The sequence below is a fragment of the Pangasianodon hypophthalmus genome, chromosome 3 (genome assembly GCF_027358585.1).
Source record: "Pangasianodon hypophthalmus isolate fPanHyp1 chromosome 3, fPanHyp1.pri, whole genome shotgun sequence".
In the NCBI taxonomy this organism is placed as follows: domain Eukaryota; kingdom Metazoa; phylum Chordata; class Actinopteri; order Siluriformes; family Pangasiidae; genus Pangasianodon; species Pangasianodon hypophthalmus.
The window spans coordinates 26,404,708-26,427,828 of NC_069712.1; the positions used below are offsets into that span (position 1 = coordinate 26,404,708).

At 37.9% G+C, this 23,121-nt stretch overlaps 1 protein-coding gene across 2 annotated transcripts in view; it reads left to right on the forward strand.

Moving 5' to 3' along the window:
• The first annotated feature begins 1,921 nt into the window (after positions 1–1,921).
• slc29a1a (solute carrier family 29 member 1a) overlaps positions 1,922–23,121 on the forward strand; it is a 47,869-nt gene continuing 26,669 nt past the window's right edge. Inside the window, exon 1 of one of the 2 annotated variants that reach the window (XM_026939419.3) lies at positions 1,922–2,059. The gene's annotated coding sequence lies outside the window, so the exon portion shown is untranslated. Of the gene's footprint in view, positions 2,060–21,580; positions 21,727–23,121 lie in introns of those variants that run through there. The other variant, XM_053232980.1, reaches the window with a different exon arrangement.

Sequence of the window (23,121 nt, forward strand, 5' to 3'; positions counted from 1 at the left end):
GCAGCCATATGTCTGTCTTTCAGGATCAATCTTTTTGGCCTACTGTATTTGTTTTAAGAGCTCCTACATTTGTGCGAAAGTTTGAATAATCGTAAAAAAAAATTCTCTGAGCTTTCGGATCCTCTCGGATTCTTCCCAACATTCTTCCTGTTCTAACCCTGCAGGTCAAACTGCAATTCCTGCCACAGAGGCATCAACCCTATCAATATTGCAGCCTAATATAATTATGCCAAAACACATCCTTAAATTTCTTATCAGGTTCATCTTCAGTAACCTCTTTATCCTGGTCAGGGTCACGGTGTGGTGGATCAGGAGCATAACACACGAGCACAGGGCACGAGGTGGGATTAGACTATAAAAGTGACAACGGTCCATCACAGGGCACAACACTCCTTTACACACTCATTACAATTTAGAGCAGCAATTTAATAATTTACAATTTAGAGAAGCCAGTCCACTTACTGGCATGTTTTTAGGAGTAGTAAAGAAACCAGAGAACCTGAGGAAACCCACACAAACACGGGGAGAACTCTGCACAGACAGTAACCTGAGCTCAGGATGGAGCCTAATATATCATGTGTATGTGTATATATCTCACTGGCCACTTTATAAGGAACAGCTGTACACCTGCTTGTTCATGCGATCATCCAGTCAGCCAATCACGTAGCAGTAGCACAATGCATAAAAAAATGCAGAGTGAACTCTTTTCTAAGGAATTCCTTAGAAGTTTTCTTTACACAGAAAGAAAAAAAAGCTTGGGAGAAACTGGGTTAATCCTCTGCAGGGTCTTGTGAACTATTCAAGGACTGATTATGGGTATTTCCTCTGTACTGGTAAACCACTCAACTATTAATTACAGACTCAGTTGTTTGGAGATGTGAATAAATATTTGGGTTACTGAATAATTAGTGCAAAAGGAAATCCCTCCACAAAAATATTTTGGCACAGAAAAATGGAAATAAGTAATTTTATTATGGCTATGAAGAGCAGAGGAAATGAAATTTTAGAGCTTTTTTAAAAGTATAATGGTGGTCTGTTAGAATGTGCTTAACAGCGGTCCTGCATCCCACACAACTAAGCACAATAATTTCAGGTTTATAGGGTCATTATGGGTCATTATCTTCAGATAATGTTTTTTTTATTTGCAGTGGTTTAATTCTTTTTTCCCATATTTGTCAAATATTTGCTGCATGGATTGTCATTTCCTTCCTGTACATTTTTATTTATTAATTATTCATCAAGCTGCCATTCTATATCAGTCTCCTGCTCTCTGCCTAGTGTTTGGTATGTAATATATTTATTATAAGTATATTATACAGTATGTTATATATTTATACTGTAAAATTCTGCATATTCTCTTTAATAAATTTGAATGTTAATCCTGTTAGCCCTCTGACTGATTTCAGCTCTATTTATAAGAGCAGGAGCATCATGTGACACTGGAGCTCTCTTTCTGTGTGACTATGGGTCAGTGCCAGGGTTCTGTGCTGTGGGAAATTAACATGGGAAATTTAAGCAATAAAGCCAAGATACACCAAAAGTTTAAGAACTTTTCAAAGGCTTTCTCCCTTTTCTCACTTTCTTAATTTTCACTTGAACACAGCACAAAGCTGCTTGATGTCTGTTCATGTATACTGACTGATGTGTGGAGGAACACTGATCAAGGTCCAGCACCAAATCACATCTGATATAAAGCTTTTACTGACCTTGACCAAAAGTTCAAGCAGTTTCCACAGCTTTCTAAGTAATTCTTTTTCTGTTTTGCTCAGCCCATGTTTTGCATTTTAAGATGCCACTGACATGACTAAATGTTCTAGGTGCAACATTCCTCATAACTGTGTCATTGACAGAGGTCATGGCATAGCTGGTGGGAAAACTAATTCAGAGAAATGCAGTCGCTTTCACGATCACTGCTGAATGTGGAGCTGGCAACTTTTCAATGTGTAGCAGCTTTGCATGTGAATGAGTGAACCGCCGTGTTTTTGAGCACCGGTACGGACACCTAAAAGAGGAAAGGAGAACCGATGGCTTTTTTAGACAATCACTGCAGCTTAAGAAGGTAAAAGAGCAAAATGGTTTTGGTTACTGAGGCCAAGGTTAGTTAGCTTTAGGTGTGAATTCATAGTATGAATTAGTTGCATTATTATATCAATGGAAGGTCCTCACAAGGATAGTAAGACACACACGAGTGTCTTATAACAGGGTATAGCAGATAAGACATGGTCAGATCACATACAATGGTGGGTTTACATGTTACTAACTTAAAGGGTGTACTTATTTTTTCCCACTTGGTTTTGGAGTGTTGGTTTACTTCTGTTGAAATCTGTTGTTTTTTTTGTGGGAGTTTAATGGGAGTCATGAAATACAAATGAGCTGTGTCAGGAACACGCATTACACTTTACAGCTGATCACCAGATGCACTTGAATACGAAGAAAATCAGCAACTTCTGTAAATCCAGTGGAAAATTTTTAGTTCTGTTTGGCTTACGCAAACATTTACATACAGCTTTACTAACAGATTGATAAACGAGGCCCGTTGTTTTTAGTGTATTTAGTGGAGAGTAAATAAGAGGTGTGGTAAATTGAGCCAGTGGTTTAAAATGAGCCGCCCTTTGTATCTAGGCAATGATACACAGAAATAACTGTGATCACAGATTAAGGAAGATTATCATAATAACTGTGATGTAGATGGCCATGTAGAGAGAGTGGTAAGTGAACCAGAACCAAAAATGTGATTTTTGTTATGCCAAGTGAAATCATCCTGGTTAGCATGTCAGCAGTCTAGCATGTTAAATAGATCGTTTGAGAATATGATTACATATTAGTTTAAAGAAGAATAAGCTACAACGTGAAGCCTTTATACCCTGTCCTGCTTTAAAGTCACTGAAATCTGGAGCTGTTCACTCTCTCTGTGGTGGATAGACAGAGTTGCTCATTGAGAGGAGGGGTGGTTTTCCTCTCAGTCATACATTCATCTGTGTCTAGAATCAATCAGCGCAACTGCGGCAGAACCATTACAAGTATGTTGTAGTCAGTGATGGCCTTAATGTGCTCCCATATCTGCCAGAAAACTTTTCTGAATATCTTCAGCAATCAACAAATGGCAGATATGCACCCAATCTAAAGGCACTTCATTGGCTTTCAGAAGCACACCCACCTCTGTGCCCAGATGTTGGTATTGGAGACACTAACATCTACACATCTGGTGATGTGGCCACTTGCTGCATACAGTCAGGTCCATAAATATTGGGACAGTGACACAGTTTTGGTAATTTTGCCTCTGTACACCACCACAGTGGATTTGAAATGAAGCAGTCAAGATGTGACTGAAGCGTAGACTTTCAGCTTTAATTCAAGGGGTTTAACAAAAATATTGCATTAACCGTTTAGGAATTACAGCCATTTTTTACAGAGTTCCTCCATTTTCACAGGCTCAAAAGTAATGGGACAATTGACTGATAAGCAGTTTCATGGCCAGCTGTGGCCTGTTTCCTCCTTATATCATGATAAATTAAGGAGATAAAAGGTCTGGAGCTGATTCCAAGTGTTGAATTTGCATTTGGTAGCTGTTCATGGGAACTCTCAATATGCCGTCCAAAGAGGTGTTGATGCAAGTGAAGGAGGCCATCATTAGGCTGAAAAACCAAAACAGACCTATCAGTGAGATAGCAGAAACTTTAGGAGTGGCCAAATCAACAATTTGTTTCATTCTTAAAAAGAAGGAATGCACTGGCGAGCTCAGCAACACCAAAAGGCCTGGGAGACCACAGAAAACAACTAAAGTGGATGATTGCAGAATTCTTTTCTTATTGAAGAACAACCCCTTCACAACATCTAGCCAAGTCAGGAACACTCTGGAGGAGGTAGGCCTATCATTGTCAAAGTCTACAATCAAGAGCCACCTTCATGAATGTAAATACAGACGGTTTACCTCAAGATGCAAACCGCTGGTAACACTCAAGAACACAAAGGCCAGATTAGACTTTGCTAAAAAACCTCTAAAAAAAGCCTGACCAGTTGTGATGCAAGATTAACTTGTACCAGAATGATGGGAAGAGAAAAGTATGGAGAAGGAAAGGAAGGGCTCATGATCCAAAGCATACCACATCATCCGTCAAACATGGTTATGGCATGGGCATGTTTGACTGCCAATGGAACTGGGTCACTGGGGTTTATTGATAATGTGACTGTTGATAGAAGTAGCAGGATGAATTCTGAAGTGTATAGAGCTATACTTTCTGCTCAGATTCAGTCAAATGCTGCAAAACTGATAGGACAGCGCTTCACAGTATAGATGGATAACAACCCAAAACATACTGTGAAAGCAGCCCAAGAGCTTGGAAATTAAATGTTCTTAAATGGCCAAGTCAGTCACCTGACCTCAACCCAACTGAGCTGCTTTTCACTTACTGAAGACAAATCTGAAGGCAGAATGACCCACAAGCAAGCAGCAACTGAAGATGGCTGCAGTAAAGACCTGGCAAATCATCTCAAGGGAGGAAACTCAGCATTTGGTGATGTCCATGGGGTCCAGACTTCAGGTAGTCATTGACTGCAAAGGATTTACCTCCAAGTAATAAAAATAATCCTAATATTTATGATTATATTAGTTTGTCCCATTACTTTTGAGCCTGTGAAAATGGAGGAACTCTGTAAAAAATGGCTGTAATTCCTAAACGGTTAATGCAATATTTTTGTTAAACCCCTTGAATTAAAGCTGAAAGTCTACGCTTCAGTCACATCTTGACTGCTTCATTTCAAATCCACTGTGGTGGTGTACAGAGGCAAAATTACCAAAACTGTGTCACTGTCCCAATATTTATGGACCTGACTGTACTCAGATGTTGTACAGCCTGCAGTGTATATAGGTTATGATGTTCTTGGCCTGGTCTGTATGCTGGATTTGTAGACCCAGGAGCCAAGGTAGGATCCTCGTGTGTGCAGATCACAGATGTTGGTGTATACCATGTCCATCATGTTCAAGTCTGGAATTTTGTGAGCACTTATAGTTTATATGATTGACGTTCCCCAGAGACTATATGAACAGCATATAACTGTTATTATACCAGATAGATAAGGAACAACTTGCAAAACTAGTAGTTGCAGTATAAAAATGGTTTATGGTAGTAATATCATTAAGGAGTCCATAAGGACAGAATGGTTATAAGAATATTAGAGGAATATTGTTGACTGGATGTTGAATTCCTTTTATAATGAATTATCAATCAACTTAACTTGAAATTGTTTACATTAATATTTTTCTTGAAAATTGAATCTTTTGATTTTTAACTGTATCAACAATTATTGCATGTTCATTTTAGTCAAGTAACATGTAGCTACTTAATTATTTCCTGCACACTGATGAACAATATGGTTCCTTTGCTCATATTACTGCCAGATCTATTCATAATCTTTCAATCTGTATTAACCTCACTTAGTTCATTATCTGAAAAATGCTTACAATGCCACATGTTGGTGTGGAATATAATGACTGCATGCTGTATAGTCAGCTAGTTACTTATTTATTGAGTAAAGAAGTTCAAGGCAAATGACTGAGTTGCTTATATGGTGTGTACTATGTATGTGTTGAATCTTCCTATCAACATTTTGCTAACTCTTTCACTTTCAAATTAGTTATATATAAAATCCATTTACTGAACTGTGAAATGAAGTGTTGCCTGGAATTTAAAAACAGTGCTCTTTGGGGTAAATCGTATATGTATATGCCTCTTGGCTAACTGAGAAATTTATTTTCAAAGAAAATAGAACAGCGTTCTTGTATCTGTCTGCTTTTCTGGTTTTAACCCAGTTACTGTGTTCAGGGAATACCTTGCAATTGCTATTTCTAGGTTCTTGTTCGACATATTTTGGAGGACACACCATACAGCAGGTTGATTACATACAGGCTGAGAAAGGTGACGTCCAGTTTGGACTTTTCAGTTGCTTAGCTGAAGGTCAGTGTTGCATTTTGTGCACCTCTGACACATACAGTATGATGTAAAAATTGACATTTTTGTATGTAAAAATTGACATTTTTTCTGACATCCGTGTTGTGGATTTTGGACAGATAAATTATTCCACACCCAGTAAAGAACTCCACAGGAAAAGACTCCCATTCACACACCCCAGAGCTTACAATAAAAAATAAGGGATGCTGCACTCCCATTGCATATATCCTACACAGCACTGCCTGAGATGTCATGTATGATCTCACTCCCAGACAAGGCCACAGTCTCTAAGTGTATCTTTTATACCCATATAATTCAGTTAATGAGCAGCCATCCTGCACTGTCATTCTATAGCTGAAATACTTCAAGCATTATGTTCTCTTCTACTTAAATCCTTTTACTAAAGTGAATAATTCGACTAGTAATGACAATAAACTCGACAGTAACTCAGTTTTCCCAAAGCGATTAGTGCTAATTGAGGAGGTGTTTTGAGTTTAGTTAGATATTCTATAGCTAAGGTATTTCTAAGGTATATTCTTTTATAGAGTTTTGTGGGTGTCACCAAAATTCAAATTAGCTGTGCCATGCACCTGCCTGGTAATTACAGATGATTGGCATTCATCAACATATGCATACAAGTACGAAGATATTTTTATGCTATCAATCTCCAGGAACTTTGAATTTTCCTTCTATTTCCAAATATGTAGTTGCACTCATGTAAAAATCCCATCATCATTCATCACCATATGGAGAAATAAAAGAGCTTTTAAGACAAATAATAGATACAGAGTTTTTTTTTTCCTCTGCACAATTCAAGGATTTGGATATAAAAAAAATAACTACGCAGCTAAAAATAAATAAGCACAAGTGTATAATAAAAATACTGGAACAATTGCCAGGAAAAGTATGGCCAGGAAGGGATCACATGAGCATATTTATGACAGATTACACTTTCATAACTGCAGAGTTTAGTTGATTTGGGGTTGTTAAGTACCAGCTATTGGCAATAGTTTAGTAAAAAAAAAAATTTTTGTAATCTCTGGCATGGCATGGCAGTCTATGCATTATGGATTATTGCTTCTGACAAATCATCTTTAAGAAATAATGATGTTTGTGAAATATACACATAAATATAATATGTAAATATAGTTGGATTTTCATTATCAGTGAAATGAAAACAGCTCTTGGCAGTGAACTGAAAGCTTGATGATTATGAATCACATAATGTAAAAGGAAATGCTGAACATAGTAGCTTACTCTTGTCGTATTTAGATAGTGTGACTTGGGTGATCACGGAATGTGAACAATAGGGGGGTCGTGTGTGTGTCTGTTTGACAGGAAGCTCCTCCTTGAAAAGGGTCAGCAGGATGACCAGCTTTCATGTCCACAGATAATAAACTGAAATGATGAAATATTCTAAAATTGAAGCATAATTTCAGTTTTTTTTAATCTTACAAAAATGCCAAATTTGACAGCTAGTCCTAATTATAATTATCATTTTACAGCAAAGACTAGGCTTATAAAAAGTTTTTCATACATTATATGCCCAAAATGTTGTGGACTTTTGTGTGCTTTTTGAATGTCTCATTTCAGATTTATTCCCCCTTTGCTGGTATAATAACCTCCATTCTTCCGGGAAGGCTTTCCACTAGATTTTGGAACGTGGCTGTGTGTGAGATGAGATTTGTCCATTCAGGCACAAGAACATTAAAGAGGTCTGACACTGATGTTGGACAAGGAGATCTGGGGCGTAGTCAGCGTTCTATATTATCCCAAAGGTGTTCAGTGGGGTTGAGGCCAAAGCCATGCCTTCATGGACCTCAGGTTATTCACAGGGGTACTGTCATTCTGGAACATGCTTATTTCCAGTGAAGGGAACTCATAATACTACAGCATGCAAAGACATTCTATACAGGTGTGTGCTTCCCGCTTCGTGGCAACAGTTTGGAATTTTTGAAGGCCTATATATGGGTGTGATTGTCAGGTGTCCACAAACCTTTGGCCATATAGTGTAAACATATACGTCAGTATTTTTATTCCAATAAATTTGACATTCATCACCTTGAAATAATTAATAAATTCTGTTATATTTATTCTTGCATTAACATTTTGTACCTTAACATGAAGTAAAAGTGAAAGGTTCGTGCAAAACTAGTGATTTTTACACCACTAGCTGGCACCAGTTGCATGTAGGCTTACAAGGAATGATTACTTTTTTAATATAACTAATTAGCCTAACTGACTAACCTTTTATTAACTGATTAGTTCATGAAAAGATAAAAATACAATTTTTTTGCTGTTTTAATGACAACTAATTTGTCATTTGGAAATTAATTTTGAGAATAAACTTGATTTTTGGAAAGCTTATAGTAGTCTGAGTAATTAAATCATATAGACAGTATGAGTATAAGTGGATAATTAAGAACAGGAGACCACTTACTGTATGTGTTGGGCAGTTTATTGCAAAGCTTCAGTGTAAATACGTTTATCTGAGATATTTCAGGAAGTTATTCCTCCTCTTCACGTGCCTTACAGCCTGACCTTGATCAGTCTATTCAGCGTAGATGATAATACAAAGATTACTTAGTAAGTATACACTGGTTTACTGTAGCCATAGGCTGAGGTGACCTCATGCGGGTACCTTTTCTTCCACTAGCAGGATCGCTAATATAAGGTAAAATACTGTACAGTTGAGGTCAAAAGTTTACATACTCTTAGGGACATTCAAACTCAATTTTTTAAAACTCCATACATTTCAAGTTACCATATATTTCCTGTGTTAAGTCACTTAGGGTATCTGCTTTATTTCCATAAGAGGTCATTTCAAACTAGTAGTTAAGAGACAGATTAATTTCAGCTTTTATTAACTGTAGCAGTGGGTCAAAAGTTTACAATCACCAATTTAACTGTCTCTTTAAACAGTCCGGAAGGTTCCAGATATTGATGTAATGGTTTTTAGATGCTTATGGCCAGTTGTCATAATTAAGAGTTAATGAGAGTGCACTTGTGGCTGTAAAAGAACCTACATTTTAGAGACAATGCCTTTTTTTTGCCCTTAATGCCATGTAAAATCCAAGCAACTCATCCAAGACCTCAGTCTCCAATCGATTGTTTTAAAATGACCTCTGATGTGAACAAAGTAGAGGCAAAGTAGCTGACTTGCTAAAAGAAATGTATGGTAACATGAAAGGAGTGGAAGTGGGAAAAACTGAGATTGAATATTTTTAACATAGGTGTATGTAAGAATTTGGCCTCTGTATATGTGCTTTACACAATAAGCTATGGTTTTAACATTACACTAATTACACTCTCTAGCTGATGAGTGTATTCGTGTCAGATGAGAGTGAATGCACAGACTGAACATTATGCACTAAGTGGTGAGTATATATCAGTGTCAGATAAGAAAGGATGATGGGGTTGCACAACTATATATTTTTACTAGTCAACCAGTAATTCAAAAAAGTAGTCAACTAGTCATCTTTTCCATAGTTAAACCAAAACTGTTTCAGGGCATCACTATTTTGGGCCTTTTTTTGTGCAGCAAGGACCACACTAAACTGCATGCCATATACCGGCTACAAGTTACATTTTAGGCTACACTAGCTTAATAATGGATGGAGATTTTAATGCCATAGTTAACTCTGGCCTCGGTAGGGTTTGAAAACTAGTCTTGGCCTGTTTGAGCTGCCGTGCAACGCTGATATGACTCTAAACTAGCTGAGTGGGATTTAGCACTGTCTTGTCTTGTTGACTTCATGCAACATGATATCAAAGCCTATTAAAGCAAAAGCAAAACACTTTTCCCAGCATAGTCTTATGCACTTATCCTAGACTGTCACTGTATCCCAGTTGACAAACTTCATTTATTCAGAAATATTTCAATATAACAATTAAAATACCTATTAAAAAGTACCTATTAAAAATGTACATTTATGAAAGTACTTTTACCTTCTTTCTTTACCGTGTGCTTCACTGTTTTTATCCACCACCCGACTAGTCGTCATCTCCCCACAGCAGTGACTAGTAAATGTATTATTCGACTAGTCTATGCAACCCCTAGAGAATGGTGAGAGTTCAATGAGGCATCTGGTATGAGTGGAAAACAAATCCAAGTTTAGACACCAACAACCTAAGACACTGCCAAAAACAGGAGTTAGTGATGACGCGTGAGTAACACACATTAGTCATAACATTAAAACCACTGAGAGATGAAGTGAATAACATTGTTAATATCTCATTACAATGGCACCTGACAAGGGGTGGTATATATTAGGCAGCAAGTGAACAGTCATTTCTCGAAGTTGATGTGATCTGAGTGACTTTGACAAGGGCCAAATTGTGATGGCTAGATGACTGGGTCAGAGCATCTCCAAAATGGCAGGTCTCATGGGGTGTTCCCGGCATGCAGTGGTTAGTACCTACCAAAAGTGGTCCAAGGAAGAACAACCGGTGAACCGGCAACAGAGTCATGGGTACCCAAGGCTCATTGATGCATGTGAGGAGTGAAGGCTAGCCCATCTGGCCTGATCCCACAGAAGAGCTACTGTAGCACAAATTGCTGAAAAAGTTAATGCTGGCTATGATAGAAAGGAAAGGTGTCAGAACACCTGACAGCTTGCTGCACATAAGGCTGCGTAGCTGCAGACCGGTCAGAGTGCCCATGCTGACTCCTGTCCACCGCCGAAAGTGCCTATAATGGAACAATGGAACAACGGAAGAATGTGGCCTGGACTGATGAATCATGTTTTCTTTTACCAGGATGCACTATGGAAAGAAGGCAAGCTGGTGGAGGCAGTGATGCTCTGGGCAATGTTCTGCTGGGAAACCTTGAGTTCTGGCATTCATATCGTTGTTATTTTCAACTCAACTCAACTCAACTTTTATTTATAAAGCACTTTCAAAACCATTAAAATGGACCAAAGTGCTGTCCATAGACGCGTACCACCTACCTAAACCTTTTGACGTGTACCACCTACCTAAACATTGTTGCAGACCAAGAACACCCCTTTATGACAACAGTATTCCCTAATGGCAGTGGCCTCTTTCAGCAGGATAATGCGCCCTGCCACACTGAAAACATCAGATGCTCGATCAGATTGAGATCTGGGGAATTTGGAGGCCAAGTCAACACCTTGAGGAACATGACAAAGAGTTCAAGGTGTTGACTTGGCCTCCAAATTCCCCAGATCCCAATCTGATCGAGCATCTGTGGGATGTGCTGGACAAACAAGTCCGATCCATGGAGGCCCCACCTTGCAACTTACAGAACTTAAAGTATCTACTGCTAACATCTTGGTGCCAGATACCACAGCACACCTTCAGAGGTCTTGTGAAGTCCATGCCTTGATGGCTCAGAGCTGTTTTGGTGGCACAAGAGGAACCTACACAATGTTAGGCTTGTGGTTTTAATGGTATGGCTGATTGGTGTAACTTTTATGCATATATTTAGTGTTCATGTATGTACTAATTGGAGAGAAACATTTTCAGTCTGCGTTCGAGGGCAGGAAGGACATCAGCTATTCGGACAACAAGCAGGAGTTCATTCTATCATTCCATTTCGGCACTATAGGCAAGTATCAGGGTTTTAAATATAATGCAGACAGGTGCATTAATAAAGCTCCAAGGTGATGGTGGGTCTGAACAAACACCTAAGTCACCTCCTTAGAGAGAAAATAGTGCATCAAAGCTTTATCCATACATTGCCCTAATTATTATGTGGACCTATTATCTCCTCAGTAAAGCATTCACTGATGGTCATAGAGTCAGAAGGCTTTTCGATTCCACTTTAAAAAGAATTATATCCACTACAACATTGACCAAGATAAAGTGATTACTGAAGTTGAATGAATGAATGTATTTCCAATGAAATTGGTGAAACATATATTTGTCAGTCTGTCTAGTAAAAGTATTGTCTCTGCGATATATACGTATATACAACATATATGCGATATATACGCATGCCACCATCTAATTAATATTTTTTTTTTTTACACTTCCATGCTTTAGGATCTGATCTGTTATGTAGTGTTACGACCTGTTCTTGGTCCTTAATATATAAAAATAGTAATAGGTGTCCCATGGGTGGAACAGAATTGCATTTGCTATGTTTGTTTTCTTTTCTACGTAGGGCCGCCAAGCCTATGAAAAGACAAAAGGAAATTGAAACACAATAGCTTCCATAACTCCCTGGCTAAACAGGAGAAATGTTTTAACAGAAATGATGTTGACTTCCTATTTCCTTTCTACGTTAAAATGTAGCTATTTGGAAATGTATTTAAGTGAGATCCAGATTCTGATAGGCAGAATTTCCCAAAGCGAACTTCCCGAATCCAAACAGCTAATAACAACGGAGTAGAGAGCAGGCAAATGATTATTTACAACAGTCCAATGGATCCACAATTTCACAATCATCCAATACTTACCTCATCTAATAAGAATGAGAAAAACAGAATCAGATGGATGGGAAAAAGTCACATGGCAACAGGGTAGATCTAAAACAGAAGACAAGAGTTCAGAAGATTTAGCAGTGAGAATAGAAGCCACTTTGCCAGATCCTTTCTGCATGATGGCAGCTGTTTGAGCCATGCGCCCAAATTCAGTTTTGAGCATGCCAGTCCCAGTGCCAGTCCCAGTGCCAGTGGATTATGATCTGCCAAAAAAAAAACTAACTGGTTCAGAATTCAAATGCTGGAGAGTTAGAAAAAGTGCAGGGTGATGGATTCCATGACTTAGCAAAATCTGGAACAAAGAAATTAGGTGCATTGTGTAACAGACTTAATAGTATCAAAAATAGACTGATTGCTATGGGATCACACAAAAGGAAACAGACACATTTTTTACATAATATCCAAAAATAACCAGCTATCCCAAGAAACTGCCAAAGCTCACTGTTGGTCTTGTGTGTAGGAAAGCTCTAAGCCTTAAGTAAGTAGGCTGCTTACTGACGTCTGTCACAGTGTCATGACCAAATTCACTCTCATACATTTGGGGTCATAAGTTTACATACGCCTTGCAGAATCTGCAAAATATTCATATTTTAAAAAATAATAATAAGAGGGATCATAAAAATTGCATTTTGTTTTTTAGTTAGTACTGCCCTGAATAAGCTATTTCACATAACAGATGTGTACATATAGTCCACAAGACAAAATAATAACTGAATGTATACAAATGAACCAGTTTACAAGTTTACATTCGCTTGATTCTTAATACTGTGTGTTGTTTACTGGATGATCAATGACTGTTTTATGTTTTGTGATAGTTGTTCTTGAGTCCCTTCTTTGTCTTGAGCAATTAAACTGTGCAATTTTCTTCAGAAAAATCCTCCAGCTCCTGCACATTCTTTGCTTTTCCAGCATCTTTTGCATATTTGACCCCTTTCCAACAGCATGTAGTTAATGTAGTGCTGATCAAACTTAACTTTGGTTCCTTGCTTGTTAAACCAGAGATGGATTTCACTGAGAAAACTGGACTATTGCCAGAAATTATAGTACTATAGTGTTTTTGCTGCAGTAAAAAAAAAAAAAAAAGCGTATATGATGAATAAAGAAATGTAGCAAAATAAACAAGTTTATTATATAGGGATAAACTCATCAATTTTAAATTTATATATGTCTGTAAAGCTGCTTTGTGAGAATGTCCGTCGTTAAAAGCGCTATACAAATAAAACTGAATTGAATTGTCCTGTTTATTGACTAGTTGTTAAAGCTGAAGTTAATAAATCAATAAATCAGTTGTGAATATGGCACAGGGAACATCGAGCCTTACTTTCTTTTTAGTAATTTTAGTAATTTAAATAAAAAATTCAGTTGCAGTCAAATCATAAACACATGCATCTTTGTGTATTAAGTGTATGATGTGCAGTATTTGCAGTATTCATTAGGGCATTTGTGTTCATGCTGAACTGGAAGAATAGAAGCATAATTATGTAACCTTTACACTAAATGCCATTTTAGTGTTGAATATTAAGTAATCACATCTACAGTATATGTGGGATTATATCAGATAGGATTTTTCCTTTATTTAAAAGAATAGAAGGCCTATTGACTAAAAACTTGCTTATAATGGAAGTCAATTTGCAGTTGTTGGGACAAGGGTCATAAAATATACACGCTTTCCAAGTGTTTACATTATGATCACAAATGCTTTTCAATAATTCTTCCTTTAAAAAAATGTAAAAAAAGCTTCCTTTAAAAGCTTTAACAATATTAAAATATATTACAATACTTTTTTCCGTCCACTAGATGACCTTCAGTCCCCGGTTACACTGGCAAGTGCTCCCGGTCAGTAAAAATAAGAACCGTAAGACAACCAAAACAGCTTCTTTACAAGAGTAAAGAATACAAGCAGCTGTGAACAGACTCTAATTCATGCAACACACCCACTTTTCAGGACCGTTTTGCACTTTCAGTATTTAGCACTGACAACACTTTAACTGCCAAAAAACACCACTTTAACTGCAAAAAAAACAACCCCAAAAAACACCACAGGTGGATAAAGTATCCACCAGTGATGAAGTTTACTCAAATTCAACCAAAATGCCAGATATAATAGTGAGGTCATTATTTGTGTGTGCATTTTTTTTTAAACCTAGCATATCAGAATTTTAATTTGTGTGAACAGCAAAGAAGACTGGAACGTCTTTTACTGATATTCCTGGACCACTGGGGCCTTGAAAAAAAAAACTTTTTCAGAAATGTAATTTTGTAGACATCTTGTGCCTGGAAACCTATTTTGACATAGTTTCTTTGTTTCATAGTACAGAGTTGAGATAAAAATGAATGAATATAATTCATTTTTATACAATAATCTAACTGAATATTTTAGACATTTTTTTCCTCTGGATGATTCTCACACTCTCTCTGAGTCTTTCTCACACTGTCCTTCACTGTCTCTCCCCCTTCGTCTTTCCATCTCTGTGTTTGCGTGTTATTTTCAAGGGCAGCCTACAGAAAGTCTCTCCCAAACCACAGCAGGCTGATTTTAGACTAGACAGGGTGGAGGTAGAAGCACACAAGTCTGGCTGTAAATGCAAATAGTGTCTTCAAACTCTGTGCAGCCACTAGTTTATAGCCAAAACCATAAGAAAAATAAAACTTCAGCCAGTTTTGAATAAACATGGGCAATGTATTGAGGAATAGAGCTAGACACCAGCCCAGGAATATGTCTTAAGGGAGAAACTAGTGGAGAGAGCTTGGGCAGAGGGCCAAATGCAAGATATTGAAGAAACGGCCTGGGATTTATAGCTTTATTATCAATTCCAAATAATATATTGCATCACACAGTGTTGTTCAAAATGTTCTCATCCTTTTTAGAAATTGAAAAACAAAAAGTAAAAGTCTACTTGGCATGCAAAAAAAAACAACACAGATGCTTTTGTAAAAAAAAAAAAAAGAGAGACATGTGTTTTGTAACTACTAGTACATATTGGGGTTTCTGACAACCATTTTGCCTATAAACAAGAGCGCTCACATCGTGACAGAGGTCACTCATGCTCAAGAGCTGTTTATACAAATGCTGATTTGTGTTGACAGGCCAAAAGTGCACTGGGCAAAGAATTTGTTGTCTTATAACATCTCTCGGTAGGGTGGATTTGGGTCCCAGGCACTGCTAGAACAGACAACCATGATAGTTTTTACGGTTGTAATTTGGATTGGAGAGATTTGCAGCCAAGACTGTCTATGTGGAGTAGAGATCTTGTATCTTGTACATTTCCTTATATCATTTATGTACAGTTGTTCTTTTTACAATTAGAGACACAACAACTGTACATAAATGATATAACTAAACATTTTTCATCCAACTAAACATTATTTATCATTTTAAAAAAATGCAGGTTATGCAGGTTATCCTGCTCCTTGAAAGAAAGGGAGGAGGTATAACACATCATGGGACATCATGCTCCCGCTTATCTTGTTAAGGACACCTTTATTCATGCCAGTAAGCCACCATGTATGTGGTGAAGGCCAGCAGGCTGGGCTGCAGCACAAATGTAATGAGTAATATACAAAAAAAAAAAAAAAATTTTTAAAAAAAAGGGAATTGACAGAGAAGTTCATGCCAGGGTCATCACTGTAAGTCTCCAGGGATTACGCAAAACTTTCCGTTGGTATGACAATATCCAGTGCAGACTTGCACACAACAGAAGTGATATAACCACAATCATAGATACGACAAATGAAGATAGCTGCAAAACATCCACCCCTGCATATGGCTTTGTGACAGATGTACAGAACTGGCAAGAGGGCATATTTTCAACCTCAGAAAACATGTTTTCAGCAGGATATTAGCTCCCTTTTAGATGGAGGGTGGCATGTGTGACAGTACAATAGCCTTGTTTTTTCTTCACTCAACCTGCTGCATTTACAGTCAGGACATCCAGATATAACAGACAAACTCCACCTTTGTATCATCATATAATACAATAGCCTCAGATGCCCCCCTCATTTGCCACTTCATTTAATGCACACTGTAGTTATTGCCTGTGATGGATGGATCGGATGGATAAAAATATGAAAATAACACAGGTCTATTGTGCACAGTGACCCAACCAGAATGCATTAGAGGTTTGGCTGGGCTTGCTTTATTGCAATCACACTAAGCACTTACATTTTGCCCTGAGGATCATTAAAGCACTGCCTGAATGAATTGTATTTTCCAATCCACTTATACAAGGAAATGCTTGATTGCACTCAAAAAAGGAATGGGAACTATTTTGAATGGAAAACTCTTTGCAACTCCAACTACTGTGACTGGGTTAGAGAGCTGTTGGACACATGGAAACTGTAATGGAGCAGTCTGTATTAGAGAAGTTCAGTGTAAGTTGGGAACTCCTGGATAGCATTTATGACTAAGTTCTACTGGAAGCCTTTCCTCCAGGCTTACTGGTGTAGGATTTAGGCTGCTGCTGCAGTTTGTGAAAAACATGGAAAACAGTGTGTATTACTCAGCAAAATTGATAGTTGCTACACACGGTATATAGAGGGACTTATGGTAGGCCCAGCACTTAGCTAAATTGCTTATTCTTGCTTGCATTGAGGGAGACAAAAGTCATTTTTCTGAAATTTAAATTTGGCTCTTACCTTGTGAGAAGCATGTAAGGTCATCATTATTGTCTGCAATTGTACTACCTGTAGTGGAGTGCTGGTTTTAAAAACAGTTCCACCGAAGGCATTCCAATACAATCACTGCAGTGGAGACATAGACTCAGAAGCGAGGCTCAGTACTGAAAGTTTCTCATCCTTAGAAGGTCATGAGAGATTACTGCTGAAGTGGACATCCATGAGACCTAACAACCTAAGATATGTTCTAAGCAGAACTGTGTTTCCCTTCAAAACAGAACCAGGCATTGTTGAAATGGTTTATTCATCATTTGAAGAATGCTATTCTTATTTCTAAGAGGTCCATAAATGGTTCTTGATGTTACTGATTCTGAAACACTAGTTCATGCAGTAGCAATCAAGAACCACAGTGTCTAGCTTTGCCTGTTCAACTGTAGGAAAACACATTAGATAGAAGCAGATATTCTGATCCATCAGTTCTGAGTGGGGTTAAAGCTGATTTTATACACTTGCTGTAATTCCAGGTGGTAAGACTAAACCTGAATTGGACCATGAGGTATACGGTCCCCTCCGAAAGTATTGGAACGGCAAAGCCAATTCTTTTGTTTTTGCTATATACCAAAGACATCTAGTTTTAAATCAAAAGATGAATATGAGATGATAGATCAGAATTTCAGCTTTCATTTCCTGATATTTGTATCTAGATATATTAAACAAAATGGCACCTTCGGTGGCAGACCACCCAATTTTTAGGTGAGCAGAAGTATTGGAACAGATAGTCTTAAAGTAAATAACACTTAATATTTGGAGGCATATCCCTTGCTTGCAATAATTGCATCAAGCCGGCGACCCACTGACATCACCAAACTGTTGCATTCTTCTTTTTTGATGCTTTTCCAGGCTACTACTGCTACTTCTTTCAGTTGTTGTTAGTTTTGGGGGGATTTCTCCCTTCAGTCTCTTCAGGAGGTGAAATGCGTGCTCAATTGGATTAAGGTCTGGTAACTGACTTGGCCAGTCTAAAACCTTCCACTTTTTTCCTGATGAAGTGTTTTGTTGTATTGGCTGTGTGTTTTGGGTCACTGTCTTGCTGCATGATGAAGTTCGTCCCAGTGAGATTGGATGCATTCCTAAATTGGCAGACAAAATGTTTCATCAATAAAGATTAGTGAGCCTGTTCCAGAAGCAGCCATGCAAGCCCAAGCATTGGTGCCGTCATGCTTCACCGATGAGCTCATATGTTTTGGATCATGAGCAGATTCTTTCTTTCTCCACACTTTGGCCTTTCCATCACTTTGGTAGAGGTTAATCTTGGTTCCAGAACTTTTGTGGCTCATCTCTGTATTTTTTTGTGAATTCCAATCTGGCCTTGTGATTCTTACTGCTGAGGAGTGGTTTGCATTTTGTGGTATGGCCTCTATGTTTCTGCTCTCAAAGTCTTCTTTGGATTGTGATACCTTCACCCCTGCCTGTGGAGGTTGTTGGTGATGTCACTGACTGTTGTTTTTGGGGTTTTCTTCACAGCTGTCACAATGTTTCTATCATCAACTGCTGTTGTATTCCTTGGCAGACCTGTTCCATGTCTGGTTGTTGGTACACCAGTCGTTTCTTTATTTTTCAGAACACTCCAAATTGTTGTACTGGCTATGCCCAGTGCTTATGCAGTGGCTCAGATCAATTTTCCCTCTTTTCTCAGCTTCAAAATGGCTTCCTTTTCTCTCATAGACAGCTCTCTGGTCTTCATGTTAATTTATCCTTTTTAACAACAAATGCAGTCTTTATAGGCGAAACCTAGGACTCAAACCAAGAGTAGACATTCAGTGCTATTAATAGTTTAAACAATCAATCTAACAGGGCACATTTGGGCAACAGGAAAAACCTGTCAGTCATATGCTTCCATATTTTTGATCACTTGAACAATGGGTGGGTTCAAACAAAAGGTGAATTGTTCTAAATAGTTTAGCTAAATGTAACTATTACAGAATGAAAGCTGAAATTCCGATCTATGATCTCATATTCATTTTTTGATCTCAAACACAAATGTCATCATTGAGCTTGATACAAAAAAAATGTCCTACAGACAAACTGCGATAAACTATTCCCCACTGTGAAACAAAACAGAACTTTGTGAGTGAACATTGTAGATATACTTCTTTACATTTACTGAGAACACACAGGGCTGGTGCATCGATATAGGCAAAGTAGGTGATTGCCTAGAGTGGAACTTGAGTGAGGGTGTTCCAAAACTATTCTTTGTCTGGATACAGTTGTAATACTATTGTGATTGTAGCTTGTGATCTCCTGATGATAAGGTGAAACCTAGAGTGGCAAAATGGCATGCAGCAGGCCTTAGAACATGTAAATCTAGCACGGATGCAGCAAGTGAGCCATACGAAAAGCCAGATAAAGAAAAACCCTGAAAACATTTTGAGTCTTTATAGCTGTAGGAGACACAGACATCTGCTCGACATCCAGCTTCTGTAATGTGTAATGCTCTTCCTTCTCATAGACAGATCATGCCAAGATCAGCCAGGGTATTGTCACTATGGTCTGCCACAAGGTCTGAGGCCTGTAGATTGCTTAGGAGAGCAGGATATCTGTGATGTTTCCTTCAAACACTCCATGTGGTCAGACCAGTTAAGACCAGGATCCCAATCCGTCCCTAGAGAATCCTCTGGGTTCGGAGCTGCTTGACTGAGAATTTTTGTGACCAACATCACAGACCCATTGCGGAGCAACAATCTGAGCAATAGACCACGCAAATAGTAGGTTGTGCCAAACTGCTCCTGTGGTGCATGATACATGTCCAGTCAGTGTATGAATCATTTTCCTCCTTCTAATGAAAAGGAAAAGGATGCAGTGGGGTTACTGGAAAGTTTTACCAACCGTTATTATGAAATTCTATGCAGATCAGCTTGATTTGTGGAATATTTTAAAATAATAAGAATAATAATATAATGGAATACCTCTTAAGCATATTTTACAGCAAAAGACAGCGGCACTCCATCCAATATACTACCATGTTAACCAAAATTATACCAGCTTATTTTTGTAGTTTCTACATATAAACACTATATGTAGAAACTACAAAAATAAGCTGGTATAATTTTGGCTGGTATAATTTTGGTTAACATTGTAGTATATTGGATGGAGTGACAGAAATGACGAGACAAGTGGACGAGACATGTCCAGGGTACACTCAGGGGTGTCTTCACACTCATGCAAATATAACATGAAAGGCACCTCTTGACCCCAACTAAACCAACAAATCCAACTGTTGGTACAGTGTGTAGTAGAGTTCAATGCCCTTGTGCACCAAATCAAAGTACCGATCTTGGGTGGATGATAACGTCCGCGAGAAGAAATGTGTGCTTTCATCATGATGTTATGTGATTTTGATAAGCTACATTGGGACAACCTCATTACACAACAATGAGTGTTTTCCTGTAATGTTTGGCAAGGATGGGTATGCTTGTAGGAGATGGTCAGTCTATAAGATGTTATGTTTCTTTAACCCTTTTTCTGTGTTTATTTGGTTGTATGTTTGCTTCATCATCTTGTTGAAAGACACTGACCTAAGTCTGAACCTCTTGGAAGAAGCAGCCAGGTTTCGAGCCGAAATATCCTGGTACATAGCAGAAAACATTATGGTGTCTATGTTCACAAGAGTCCCTGAATCACCCACCAGAAAACAGCCCCAAAGCACCACTGATTCACCTCCATATTTTACAGTGGGTATCAGGTCCATTTCCTATTCAGGTCCATGCAGCTTGTTCCTATGAAAGTGGTTTTAACAGTTGATTTTGAAACCATATAATTTGACAACCAAATAAGGGGTCATATGAATTGCAAGACTTTTGGGTCGCTAAAATGGGGCCACTACCCAAAAAACTGTTGCTCTAATATATAACGATCAACACTCCTAAGGACCAGGACACATGGACTTAGACATTATGAATACAAGCTAAAATTAGTTTTCACTTCTGGTTCCTCTCAGGGTTTCTTCCTCATGTAGTCTCAAGGAGTTTTTCCTTGCCATTGTCGCCTATGGATATTATGGATCTAAATCTACATCTGGATTTATGCAAGGCTGCTTTGTGACAATGTCTATTGTTAAACATGCTATATAATTGAACTGAAAATTGAATTGAGCTTCACTGAACTTAGTTTCCAGACAGCACATTTTACAAGCCATGACGACGGTGTTGGAAAAGATGTAAATAAGGATACTGTGTGATGAAAGATATTCAATACACATTGTTTTTCACATTGAAGCTAGGCAGTTACCCAAGTGCTGACAGAGAATTAAATATTTTTTTCAATAACTTTTTGCTATGCTAGGAAAAAAGAAAGGTAGGCTGAAGAAAACTAGTAGCAGTATACTTTACCATGAGAAATAATATTGTTTGATGTCATAAAATGTCATATTAATAATTAATTAAATAATCATTCATATCTAGGAATTCATTTCATTCGACAGTAGGTATTAACTGAATATTGTAATAATATTTTGGGGGCACATTCAATATGTGGTTGCTTGCTATTAAGGCACACTGCAGTGGTATAGTGTGGGTTTGGACGCCACAGTAGCAATGCAGCTGCAGCACGTGAGTGTGTGTGTGTGTGTGTGTGTGTGTGTGTGTGTGTATATACCCCTTCCACAAGCGAGCTAAGAGTCCGAAGAACAAGGACAGGATAGCCTTCACTCTACAAAAAAGGTAATTTTAAACACAACTAGACAGAAAACTAACTCATCTTTTTTGTATCGGGTTTTGTTTTGTTCCTTTTTAGCGACAGTCTGACTAACACGCGCCTTTTTTTCTTCTTTTTTTTTTTCTTTTTCTTTTGTACTCGAATTCAGTCTCGCGCTGTGGATAAACTTATGTCTTGTGCGTTAATGGTACTTCTTATTCCGTATATTCTTACTTTATTTTGTTTACTGAAACCTGGGGAGCTTATAATGAGCTATAAAATGAGCTATAAAATGAGCTATAACATGAGCTATATATAAACTTATGATTGAGATTGTAATAGCGCGCGCTCTCTTGTTGTGCTTCAGTCTGAGTAGCTGTGTTTAATTTAAACACATTTTGACCCCCTGATTATTACAAATGGCGGAAATGTAATAACAGTTAGTGTGTAGAGATATTATGAATGGATCTCTCCATTGTCAGTAATGTTTGAGGGAGGGAAAATACACGTGGTTTCCACGTTAGGAAACAGGGACGATGCGCGCGCGCGCGCGTGCGTGTGTGCGTATGGGCGCGCGGGTGCACGCGAAGCTCGTGTTCATGGTCGCGTTTAGTAGAAAGTCGAAGACAGATTTGTGACCGTGCAGGTTATGTTTATTCCCTTCTGATATTCTGTAAGAGGAAACCTGGCCAGTCAGACTTTGAGAGAACTCTTGTCTTATCACCATCACATTTTGTAACATTTGAGGATGTGGAACTTCAGCTCAGCTTGAGCTTAATGGTATCTAGAGTTCATCTAATCATGTTGATGTTAATAACATAATTGTTGTCATGGTTCATATCTAAATAGCAGTGGTAATATTATCCAGCTGTATAAATGGGGTCACCAGGGCCACTTTGAGCAGGTCCAAAGTTCATAAATAGAAAAATATGTGTAACCAACAAACAAATAAACCCATCAGAAAGTCATTTTTAATATAAAAAAAATCAGTGGTCTCAGGAGAAGGTAGAAAAGAAAAGCGGGAAAAATATCACATAACTTTTTTCTCTATTTTGGCAGCAGCAGTAGGCTGTCGAATATGACTTATCTCAAAATCTGACTTATCTCAGATACTGACTTATCTCAGTTTTGACTTATGTTAAAATTCTGACTTGTATTAATACTGACCTATCTCTTAAGTCAAACTTGTTTTAGAATGTGGCCTTATCTCATTTTTTTTCTCATATCTTAAAACTTCTGACCTATTATCTCAAAAGTTATCTCAAAATGACTGTTTGAGGTCAAAATTTATATATATGAGTCAGTTTGAGTCATATATCGGATTGTAAGTCAGATTTTTTTTTAGGTGATGAGTCATAGTTTGAGATATTAGAACTTGGAGATGGTAAGTCAGTTTGAGAAGTCAGAATTTTGAGATATAA